Here is an 11,933-nt window from a genome sequence, read left to right on the forward strand (position 1 = left end):
ACCCGCACCATATCCAGTTCTGATGACGAGGATGCAACCAGGCGCCTTACACACCACTGCGCTCTTCTCCACAGCTCCTAGCAGCTGGAAAGGGGTTTCCTTCCCTCTTAGGCCCAGGCGTGTATCTGGATGCAACTACCGCGGGACTTATTCAGCCATGTCCTCTAACAATGAGAGGAAAGGGAGGACAGGACAGTAGAGACGGCCTCATCAATCCGGCACCATTACCACCTTCAGCGCTGACAACTGGAGGCAGTCTGAGCCTCTAAACCCAAAGCTTCGTTTACTCCCATGACAACCCTGGGTGTGGCCCAAGGAGACCGGAAGTGTGGGCTAGAAGGGTTGGCAGGACACATAGGCAGGAAGTAGACTATAAGTAGAACTAACACAGCCGTGGTCTTGGGGCTGAAGTCCCTGCTCACCTGCCCTTTTGTTTACCTCTAGCGCTGGGTGGGACGTTTCTGGTGCATTGTGGCCTTTTCCTTTGGTAATCCCTAGTTCCCATTGCTGGCCTCTGGTACTTGGAGGGACAATGCAAGAAGAAGACAGGCTATTTCCTTTACAGTTAGACAACATGAAACTCTTTTGCACCCTCCTGAATCTACCCCACTCCAAAGGAACAAGATATTTTTGCTTAGATGAAATCTAAGTATCTTGTCTGGCAATGTTGATGCACTCCTTTAATCCCAGCACTCAGGAGGCAGAGGCAGGTGGATCTCTGAGTTCGAGGCCAGCCTGGTCTACAGAGTGAGTTCCAGTACAGCCAAGGCTACATAATGAGACCATATCTCAAGAAACAAAACAAAACAACAAAAAAGCAAAGGAAGGAAAAAAGAAGAAGAAATCTAAGTGTCTTAATTACAAACAACTGACAGCTGACTTGGGGAACTGTTGGGAACTGTAGGAGTAGAAAGGCCACCTTCAGGGTAGAAAGGTAGCTCTTATTCACCCCAGCCAGGATATATGGAGAACCTGCTACTGACAAGCATCATGGCAGCTGCTGATTCCAGAATCTGTAAGCACTCTGTTCTAGTTGTTTTTTCTGTTGCTATAATAAAACCCTCTGTTTGACAAAAAGCAACATGGGGAGGAAAGGGTTCATTTAGCTTACATTTATAGGCCACAATGCATCATTAAGGTAAGTCAGGGCAGGAACCCAGGGTAAAAATCCTGGAGGCAGAAGCCACAGAGGAGCGCTGCTCACTGGCCCATGTGCCGCTCAGCTTTCTGATATAGCAAAGGCCCATCTGCCTAAGGATGGTGCTGCTAACCGTAGGCTGGTCCCTTCACACCAGTCCTAGTCAGGACGGTCTCTCACAGGCACAGGCCAGTCTGATCTGGGCAATCTCTCAGCTGAGATTCCCTTAGATGATGCCAGACTCTGTCAGCCTGACAGTAGACACTAACTAGGACACCCTGGTTCTGTCCTTGCATGGTGCTAACAACCAAGTGGAGAAAAACGTCAATCAAATGAGTGTTCAATGATAATTTATGATGAAAGGTCAATTTATAAAATTTAAAAACAACAGGAACACATTAGTGTTTTGTTCTACTTTTCCACTGGTGGTGTTGAGTGCCAGGAGTCAGTACAAGGTAGACAAGTGCTCTACCACTGAAATACAGGCATACCCCTATAAACCAGGCCAGGCTGCTCATCATAAAGAGATCCGGCCTCAGAAAATTTATAAACAAATATGCACAGTGTTGAGCAGCCATCCCCACCATCTCCTCCACGTCTCTTTCACAAAATTGAAGCTATACTACTTAGAACACCTCCATATCTCCCTCTCCTTTATCCCAGTTGTTAATTTTGTTTGCTTTGAGACAGGGTCTTACTATGCAGCCCAGGTTGGCCTTGAACTCGGAGAAATCCATCTGCTTCTTCTGTCTTCAGAGTGCAGGGATCAAAAGCGTCACCATCACAGAGGCTCTCGATATTTTTAAGGAGGTGATCCTAGGGAGACTAGAAGGGGGGAGAGAGTCAGAGGGAAGGAGAATGGGGTGAAGGGACAGCATGACTCAAGCTGTTACCACTGCGATTGGGGCCAGTGACCCTCTGGGGTCTCTGAGGGGCAGCACAGAGCAGGCCTTTGAGTGTCCCTAACCAGAAGAAGGAAGTTAAGAGGCTTCTGATTCCCACTCACTGTGAGCCAAAAAGCCTGCTCATGGGGCATTAGCTCCCCAGCACACCTATCCAGGGAGGAATCTCTGGTGCTTGCGGGACAGCTACTGGAATGTACTAGAAAGTTGAGGAAGTGGATCTAGATCCTATATGAATTTTTGAGTTCTTTGTAGAGATCAGTCTATGTGGTTTTTATAGGCCCCACCTGCTTTTCACCAAAGCTCCTCTTGAATGTGAGCAGACCTCGTGACTCTAACCACTCTCTAATAAGGCAAAGTCGGTGGGGGCCACTCTGTGGTGAGGTGATGCTATGAGAGATTCTCTTCTATTGTTGTTGCTTTGAGACAGGACCTCACTCTAAAACCCACACTCCTTGAACTCATTGTAATCATCTTGTCTCCACCTCCCACGTGCCAGGATTATAGTCAGAAACACCAAGCCTGGCTTAAGATTCTGTCTAGTTAACTCTTTCTCCCTTTTTGGTTTCTAATAACCTCTGCCGTTTATAAAAGGACCTCTGCAGGAGTCAAGAGGCAAAGAATTGCGAGCATCTTTAGAGTTAAAAGCAGTGTTCTCCCAACATTCAGCAAGTAGCCAGAGCCTTGGTCTAGCAGCAGAAGGAACTGGGTTCCGCCACAGTCTGAATCTGGAAGCAGAACCCGTCCGAGGCAGGCCTGGAGGTGAAACGAGCTCCAGCTGAGAGCGGAATGACAATCTGGGGATGGTTAGGCCTATACCACGTTTAGGCCTCCGACTCAGTGGCTGTGAGGCTGTAAATGGGTGCTGTGTTAAACCACTACACTTGTGGGAATGTGTTACATAGCATAGAAAATAAACACACGTGCCGCCTTGTTACAGAAGCTTCTGACCTGAGCAAAGTACCTCAGCACCAAATTTCCTTCTTGTCACCTTTATGCTACCACAATGTTTACACATTAATGTTCTGCTTTTCTGTTTTTAAGAGTATTTTAAGGATTTATTTAACTTTATTTTCTTTTTTTTTTTTTTTTTTTTTTTTTTTTTTTTTTTTTTTTTTTTTTTTTTTTTGGTTTTTTCGAGACAGGGTTTCTCTGCAGCTTTTTTAGAGCCTGTCCTGGACCTAGCTCTTGTAGACCAGGCTGGCCTCGAACTCACAGAGATCCGCCTGCCTCTGCCTCCCAAGTGCTGGGATTAAAGGCGTGCGCCACCACCGCCCGGCTTAACTTTATTTTCTGTGCATTGCTGTGAAGATGTCAGATCCCCTGGAACCGGATTTAAAGACAGTTGTGAGCCGCCGTGTGGGAATTGAACCCCGGTTCCCTGGAAAAGCAGTCAGTGCTCTTAACTGCTAAGCCATCTCTCCAGCCCTGTGTATTGCTTTTCTTATTACAAAGGTATGGTGGCTAATATTGACTGTCAACTTGATTGGACTGGAAAATGCCTAGGCCATTAGTAAAGCACGCACAGACTGTACTGGTGAGAGTACCCCAGAGACTGATCCTGACGGCTCCAACCTGATAAATGGATTAACCCTCAGTGGGTCCATCATAAAATCACATTAGGAAGTGGTGAAATGGGGCTGGAGAGATGGCTCAGAGGTTAAGAGCACTGGCTGCTGGCTGCTCTTCCAGAGGTCCTGAGTTCAATTCCTAGCAATCATGCAACCATGTGGTGGCTCACAACCAACTATAATGAGATCTGGTGCATACATGTAGACAGACAATACATAATAAATTATAAATCTTTAATAAAAGAGAAGCGGTGAGATGCCGTGGCCTGCACAGCACTGGAGTGAAAGGGAATGAGGAAACACACACAGAAAGCTGGGATCCGGGGCTGTGTGCTCTGATGCATGCACCAGCGGCCCAGAAACTCTGCATTAATTTCATCCATCTGAACAAGGAGGCAGGTGTGCTGTAGACAGTAGAACAAGGAGAGAGGCTAACCAATCTCAGTAGGAGTCCTCTGTTGACTGAGGTTTCTCTTGGGGACTTAACGACTTCAGGAACCGGGCAGGACAGAAACCTCAGTCAACAGTCCTCTACAGGGGAGCAGTCTCAGGGTGCAAACACCCCAGAAGAGGAAGCTGTGGTTGGTATTTCTACATACACTGGTTTTAGCTAAAGGTCAATTGTTTGTACCATCTGTACTTGGGCCAGTGAGAGGCTTTGCCATTTCCCAAGACTAACCAGGGAAAGACTTTGCCATTCCCATGGGTCTGAGGCACTGCAGTCCTCGGCATTCAAGACTTCATCTGCTTCACACACACTTGGGGCTCCCTCCCCTCCCCACTCTGAAGGTAATAGGTAGGCTTAGCTGGAGGAAGCAGGTCACTGGGGATGTGTCCTTGGGACTGCATCTTATCCTGGTGCCTTCCTGGAGAGCTCTTTTTTCCACTTCCTGGATTGTCAGAACGGATGTAAACTGACCTTCTCTGCTAGGCCTTCTCCCCCAGGATGGCCTGAGCCCTCTGAAACTGTGAGCTAAGGAAATTCCCTTAAGTTGTCAGGTATTTTGGTGTAGCAATGGGAAAAGTAGCTAACACAAAACACACAAACACTTGCTTAGCATGAACAAGGCCTAGGTTCCATAGGCAGCACTATAGAAATGAATGAACACCTAAAAACTAAAGCTGACCCTTGAATCTCTCTCCTATTTCCTGTCTTGTCATGTGACCTGTCTTACTAAAGGCTCCTGACATGACATTACCCACCATGATCCTCACCAGAACTAAGTAGATGTTCCCTATAACCTGGGACCCCTAAAACTGTGCTTAAACAAAACACCTTTCTTTTATTGAGGGTGGGGATATTTGAGACAGAGTCTCTCTGTGTAGCCCTGGCTGCACTGGAACTTGCTCTATAGACCAGGCTGGCCGTGAACTCAGAAATCCATCCACCTGCCTCTGTCTCCCAAGTGCTGGGATTAAAGGTGTATGCCCTTCTGCCCAGCAAATCTCTTTCCTTTATAAATATCTAGCCTCAATTATTTGGTTATGGCAATTGAAACTAAGACATATAGCTATCATCCAAAAATAATTAGGAGGGATCCAGATCGAGAGCCAGTGGGAGGCGACAGCAAATTCTTGGAGACCAGAGCAATCAGGGACTGTTTCTTGACGATGTGTCTGTGTGAGAGATGCTGGCAGAAGTCATACCTGTTTTCCTCCATGTTCTTGGTGAACAGGGAGGTGGTGATTTGTGCTTAGGATTAAATTAAAATTAAATTAAATTAAAATTAGAACAACTACAATCATTCTTCCCAAAAGATAGCCTTGTCCTTTTCCAAAGGATCAAGTTTTCTCGGTTCTCTGGTGCAGGCTGCTATGCATTGCTGGGTTCTACTATCATAAAAATAATGAGAGTTTCAAAACACCAAGACTGGAGCCAGCCTGACTAGTCTGAATCCTTATTATCATTCCTCTGCGACCTTGGACAAGTAACTTTGTCTCTGCCTCAGTTTTCTCATCTGTAAAGTGGGAGTGATAATCATAGCATCTGTTCCATAGCTGCCGGAAGGATTAAGGGAGCAGACAGGCCCTCCAGGGCTCCACCTGAGGAAGCCTGTGCTCTTTGCGGTATGTCTCAGCTTTGCCTTTTAAAGTAATATTTTGACATTTATTTATTTAAGGGAGTACGTAAGTGGGCCCACACTCACTTTCAGGAATTGAATCTCTCCTTCCATCATGTGCGTCTCAGGGATGGAGCTGAGGTCGTCAAACTCGGGAGCAAACGCCTTTCTGGGCCCTGCTTTACAGGTTTCTGACAGAAAGAGAGGCTGCTGCGGCAAGAGAGGCAGCAGGCAGTAACCTGAGCAAGCACCAGGCCAGGTAGGAAGCAAGGGGAAAGTCAGTTAACACTTGCTTGGAGAAAGCGGAAAGCTCTCGGCAAAATGTCTCCTTTCAGACACTCTAAGTGTCTGTGTCAGGAATTACAGGGGATAAAAACAAAGCCAAGAATCCACTTCAGTCTGCATAGACATGTGCAGGTAGGTACTGGGCGAGAGCAGACTTTCTTGCTCTTTCCTCGGGTGCCCCAGAAGTCAGCCCAGATGAAGGGGAGGTGCTAGCAGGGGGTGTTTTGGGGACATAGCTGGCCATCTCAGGTTATTAAATTCAAAGAGCAGGAAACAGAGTTAACTGATGGAGCCCCGAGGGACCGGGTGGGACAGGAAGAAAGGTTCCTTTCAGCTTTCTGAGCTTCAGGGTCCTGCAGCTTCACCTCTCCACTCATCTCTAATGACTTAGTGGCTTCTGCTGCTTTTTTCCCCTAACTTCTTTGGTACTGAAGATGGAACCCAGGACCCTGTGTATGTTCAGTAAGGGCTCTGCCATAGAGCTATGTCTCCATAGCTGGGGACACAGCTCAGTTACTAAGAGTACTTGCCTCTGTTACTCACCAACAACAGTCGAAGCTGACAGTGTTTTGGAGGATTTCACGCTGGTGTCAATCCCCTCTCCCTTTCTCTGTAGATAATATACAGGAAAATAAATGCTGCATTGAGGCTGACAAATTAAGAAGGGATGATGTTTAAATAGCTGTGGTTCTTGTTTCTTCTGTGGTGGCGGTTGTCTTTCCTATAGCCCAGGATAGCCTAGAATACAATATGTATCTCAGGCTAGTCTTGAGCTGGAGACAATCCTCCATCTTTACACACACACACACACACAAAACCATTACAGGCCTGTACCATCATACCCAAGTTCAGTTGGCTATTTTTTGTTTTTCTAAGAAGCTGCTGGCAGTGGTGGTGCACACCTTTAATCCCAGCACACAGGGAGGCAGAGCCAAGTGGATCTCTGTGAAATTTGAGACCAGTCTGGTCTACAGAGTGAGTTCCAGGACAGCCAGGGGGCCGGGCGGTGGTGGCGCACACCTTTAATCCCAGCACTCGGGAGGCAGAGGCAGGCGGATCTCTGTAAATTCGAGGCCAACTTGGGCTACAAGAGCTAGTTCCAGGACAGTCTCCAAAAGTACAGAAGTAAGCCTGTCTCGAAAAACAAAACAAAACAAAACAAAACAAAAAAAACCAGGACAGCCAGGGCTACACAGAGAACCCTGTCTTGAGAAAAGGAGGAGGAGGAGAAGGAGGAGGAGGAGGAGGAGGAGGAGGAGGAGGAGGAGGAGGAGGAGGAGGAAGAGGAGGAGGAGGAGGAGACAACAACAACACAACAATATCTCACATAATGCTTCCTTTGGTCTTATTTGGAAGCTCTGAAAACCATGTTCAAAGGAAGCAGAATGACTGAGCTCCAGGAGCCCATGGTTGGGTCCTCCACTAGCTAGCCTGTCCATGGCATCTCTGGTGCCTGTGGAATAGTAACCCCTCCATGTTAAGAAGGAAAGAAGGCAGGGATGTTTACCAAGTGCCACTACTTTAGACCCATGTTAAATGTGTTGTTAGTCACCCTCCTTACAGAAGAACCATGCATGGTTCTTCTGTCTAGGTACTATCCCTTCTTAAAGTCACTGCAAGCAAGCAAACACAATTACTGCAGCTTTTATTCCCCTAATGTGAGGGATTGGACCCAGGGCACATACTCTACCACTGAAATATACTCTTAGCCCAAGAGCTTTAATGCTATGTCATCATTTATATTCTTTAGTATATGGGTTCAAGGGCTGGGGAAATAGTTCAGTCTGTAAAACACCACACGAGTGCTGGGTGGTGGTGGCGCATGCCTTTAATCCCAGCACTCGGGAGGCGGAGGCAGGTGGATCTTTGTGAGTTAGAGGCCAGCCTGGTCTACAAGAGCTAGTTCCAGGACAGGCTTCAAAGCTACAGAGAAACCCTGCCTTGAAAAACCAAAAACCAAAACAAAACATATATTTATGTAACACACTAGAAAAACTGGCCAATTAAGAAAACTGGCTAGCATATAATTAGTCTCATTTATACATATGTGTATGTGTTTGTTTTTAATTTGGCCCCCTGCCTCCCCTGTCCCTATTTCTTCTCTTACTGGTCCCCTTCTTCCCCTGAAATGGTTCCCCCTTCTGCTTTCATGACATAAACATCCTATTACCCTCTCTAGTTCCTCCTTCCCTCTGCATTTAGACCTCTTCCTTTCTTCTTATAGTTCCCTTTTTACTTCCATCTCCTATGTATACATAATATTGATAGATCTCCCTGACTCTTTATTTAAGCAGCCTAGGATAAGCTATGAAAATGGTTCCCTGCTCTCTTGACATAGAAAACCCTACAAAATGATGCAAATCAAGAAGTTCAAATTAGGGCTGGAGAGATGGCTCAGTGGTTAAGAGCATGGCTGTTCTTCCAGAGGATCTGAGTTTAATTCCCAGCAACCACATGGTGGCTCACAACCATCTGTAGTAAGATCTGGCACCTTCATATATACATGCATATATGCAGACAAAACACTGCATACATAACAAATAAATAAATCTTTTTTATCAAACTATACCAGGCAGTGGAGGCAGTGAAGTCAGTTGAGGTATTGGTGATAGTGGAGGCAGTGAAGGCAATGGAGGCAGTGGAGGCAGTGGTGGCAGTGGAGGCATTGAAGACAGTGGTAGCAGTGGTGGCAGTGGTGGCAGTGGAGGCAGTGGTAGCAGTGGAGGCAGTAGTAGCAGTGGTGGAGGCAGTGGTGGCAGGAGTGGCAGGGGTGGCAATGGGGTAAGCCTTTAATCCTCCCAGCACTTGGGAGGCAGAGGCAGGATGATCTCTGAGTTCAAGACTAGCCTGATATATAGAGCCAGTTCCAGGACAGCCAGGGTTCAAATCTTTGGATTCACCTTAAGAATATCAGGCGGTGGTGGCTAACACCTTTGATTCCAGCACTCAGGAGGCAGAGGCAGGCAGATATCAGCCTGGTCTACACAGAGAGTTCCAGGACAGCCAGAACTATTACACAGAGAAACCCCTGTCTCAGGGGGGAAAATGTCTCAGAAAAACTGCTAGGGCCTACAAGGGTATGCATATCGGAGAAGTCACCAAGTACCTTAAAGATGTCACTATGAAGCCAGGCGGTGGTGGTATCTGCCTTTAATCCCAACACTTGGGAGGCAGAGGCAGGCGGATCTCTGTGAGTTCGAGGCCAGCCTGGTCTACAAAAGCTAGATCCAGGACAGGCTCCAAAGCTACAGAGAAACCCTGTCTCGAAAAAACAAAACCAAAACAAACAAACAAACAAAAAAAACTGTTACTAAGATGTTACTTTGAAGACACAATGTGTACCATTCTGGCAGTGTATAGCAGAGTTTCTAACCATGCCCAAGACAAACAGGGGCTGGACACAAGGTTGGTGATCCCAAGAGTGCTTTCCCACATGCTTGAAGATACAGGAAATAATGCACAGCATGCATGTGGAGGTCAAAGGGCAACCTCTGGGAGTTGGTCCTCTCTTGGGGAACCAGGTCTTTGTGCTAGGCAGCAAGTGCCTTTACCCATTGAACCATTTCAGCAGCCTTCAAAACAGCTTTAATTTGCATTTCTCTGATAACTAAAGAAGCTGAACATTTTTTCAAATATTTATGAATTCTTATTAGCTAAAAATATTAGTGTCATTTTTAAGATTTAAAACATGTATTTCTAATAACTTTGATCAACCTTAATCAAATAAAAGCCTGTAAAAAGCCAGGTGTGGTGGCACAAGCCTATAATACTAACATTTTGGAGTCTGAGACAGTAAGATCTTGACTTCTGAACCAGACTGGGCAACATAGCATGACTCTGTCAGAAAAAAAGGGCGGGAAGGAAGGAAGGATTTTTAATCCTATGGATATAGCATGAGCTAACATGTGGTTTCAGGCGTTCCGTTGTGTGTGTGTGCATGATAAACACACACATCTGTGCAGAGTGCAGAGGGCAGAGCTCAAAGTCCAGTCTTCCTTGGTTGCTCTCCTCATCTTCTGAGCCAGTCTCCCTGAACCTGAAGCTCACCAGTCTAACTGGACTAGCTGCTCAGGGAGCTCTAGACCTGCCTCTCTCGCCTCCCCGTTTACAGACGTGCTGCTGCTGTACCTGGCTTTTACGTGGGTGATAGGGATCTGGCAAGCACTTTAATCCACTGTCCCTAGTCCCGTTACAGATGTTTGTATTGTTCTTTTAGACAGCTTTAATTCAGGCCAGCCTTGAACTATTGGTCCTTCTGAGTAGCTGGGGTAACAAATCTGGGCCACCAGGCCTGCCTTATCCTCTAACATTTTTGGAGGTAGAGATCTTAAGTCAGGGTTTCATGTAGTCCAGGCTGGCTCTACCTCCTAAGTGCTCAGGTTACAGGCATGTGCCACTGCATAGGGCTGCCTTCCTTCAAACTCCTGATCCTTGTGCCTCAGGCTCTCAAGTATTGGGATTACAAATGTACACCATCATGCCCAGCACATTTTCTTTTTAGATTTTATTTTCTTAATCTACTATATTGTAGTGTTTGTATATAGCACTGCTGTAGTGTTTGTATATAGCACTGCATGCAGGTATCTTGCAGAGGGAGAAGGGGGAATTGGATCCCCGAGAGCTGGAATCACAAACAGGTGAGAACCACCTGATATGGGTGCCGAGAACTGAACTTGGGTCCTCTGGAGAAGCAACAAAAGCTCACAACCACTGAGCCACTCTTCAGCCAGCCCTCATTTTCTGTTTTAGTACTAGAAAAAATGAGGTCACAGCTGCTTGAACTATTAAAGAAAACAGTGCCAGATACTTTTGAGGTCCCAGGTAAAGCCAGGTTCTTGTTTCTGTGGCTGCTGATCTCTGGTTTCATTCTCAAGTCTACCAAGGAAACTCAATTCCTCCTTTCCCCACAAGAAAAGTTAGACTTACTGAACCTGCTTATTTTCTTCTTTTCCCCACCTTCCTTTCTTCTTCCTCTCTTTCTCAGAGTGCTGGGACAGAATCCAGGAACCTCTGCAATCTACCTAAGTGTTCTCCTATTGAGTTACACCCCTGCTTTCCTTGAGCCAGGTGATGGTGTTGCATGCCTTTAATACCAGCATTCAGGAGATGGAGGCAGGTGAATCTCTTTGAGTTCAAGGCCAGCCTGGACTACAGAGCAAGTTCCAGGGCAGCCAGAGCTACATAGAGAAATCCTATCTGGGGAAAAAAAAAAAAAAACAGAAGAAAAGACACGACGAGGATGATTTGACCCAGGTGTGGTATCACAGTTTTATAATCCCAGCACTCAGGAGGCAGAGGCAGGTGAATCTCTGAGTTCAAGGCCAGTATGGTCTTGAGTTTCAGGACAGAGCTACACAGAGAAACCCTGTCTCAAAAAAACAAAAAAACAAAACCAAACAAGCAAAAACATTTTTTCTACTTTTATTTATTTCAATTTATTTTATGTACTTTGTATGTGTATATGTCTGTGTGTCACATGTGTACCTGATATCTTCAGAAGCCAGATTGGGTTCCTTGGACTGGGGACACAGACCGTTGTGAGCTGCCATGTGGATGCTGAGAACTGAAAGTGGGTCCTCTGAAAGAAAAGCCAGAGATTTTAACCGCTGAACTCTCTCTCCATCCCTAACTATGTAGCCCAGGCTGACCTAAAACTCATTCTCCAGCTTCTGCCTCCCTAGTGCAGAGACCACAGATGTGTGTCATCATGCCCAGATTAAGGAGAATACTTTTTTAAGAGGGCAATGGGATCTACATGACACGAAAACAGAGGACCATGGGAGAAAGGAAGGAATGGAGGTAAGAGAGTAGGGGGAATGGGGAGAACAGCAGGGGAGGAAGATGAGAATGAACTAGAATAAAATGTAATATATATATATATATATATATATATATATATATATGCCATTAATCTTTATCTAAATTTTTCAAAGAGGAAATACTTGTCTCTAGGTCTCATGTACTAGGGTGTGCCTCT

Source organism: Arvicola amphibius, chromosome 12, assembly GCF_903992535.2.
Source record: "Arvicola amphibius chromosome 12, mArvAmp1.2, whole genome shotgun sequence".
In the NCBI taxonomy this organism is placed as follows: domain Eukaryota; kingdom Metazoa; phylum Chordata; class Mammalia; order Rodentia; family Cricetidae; genus Arvicola; species Arvicola amphibius.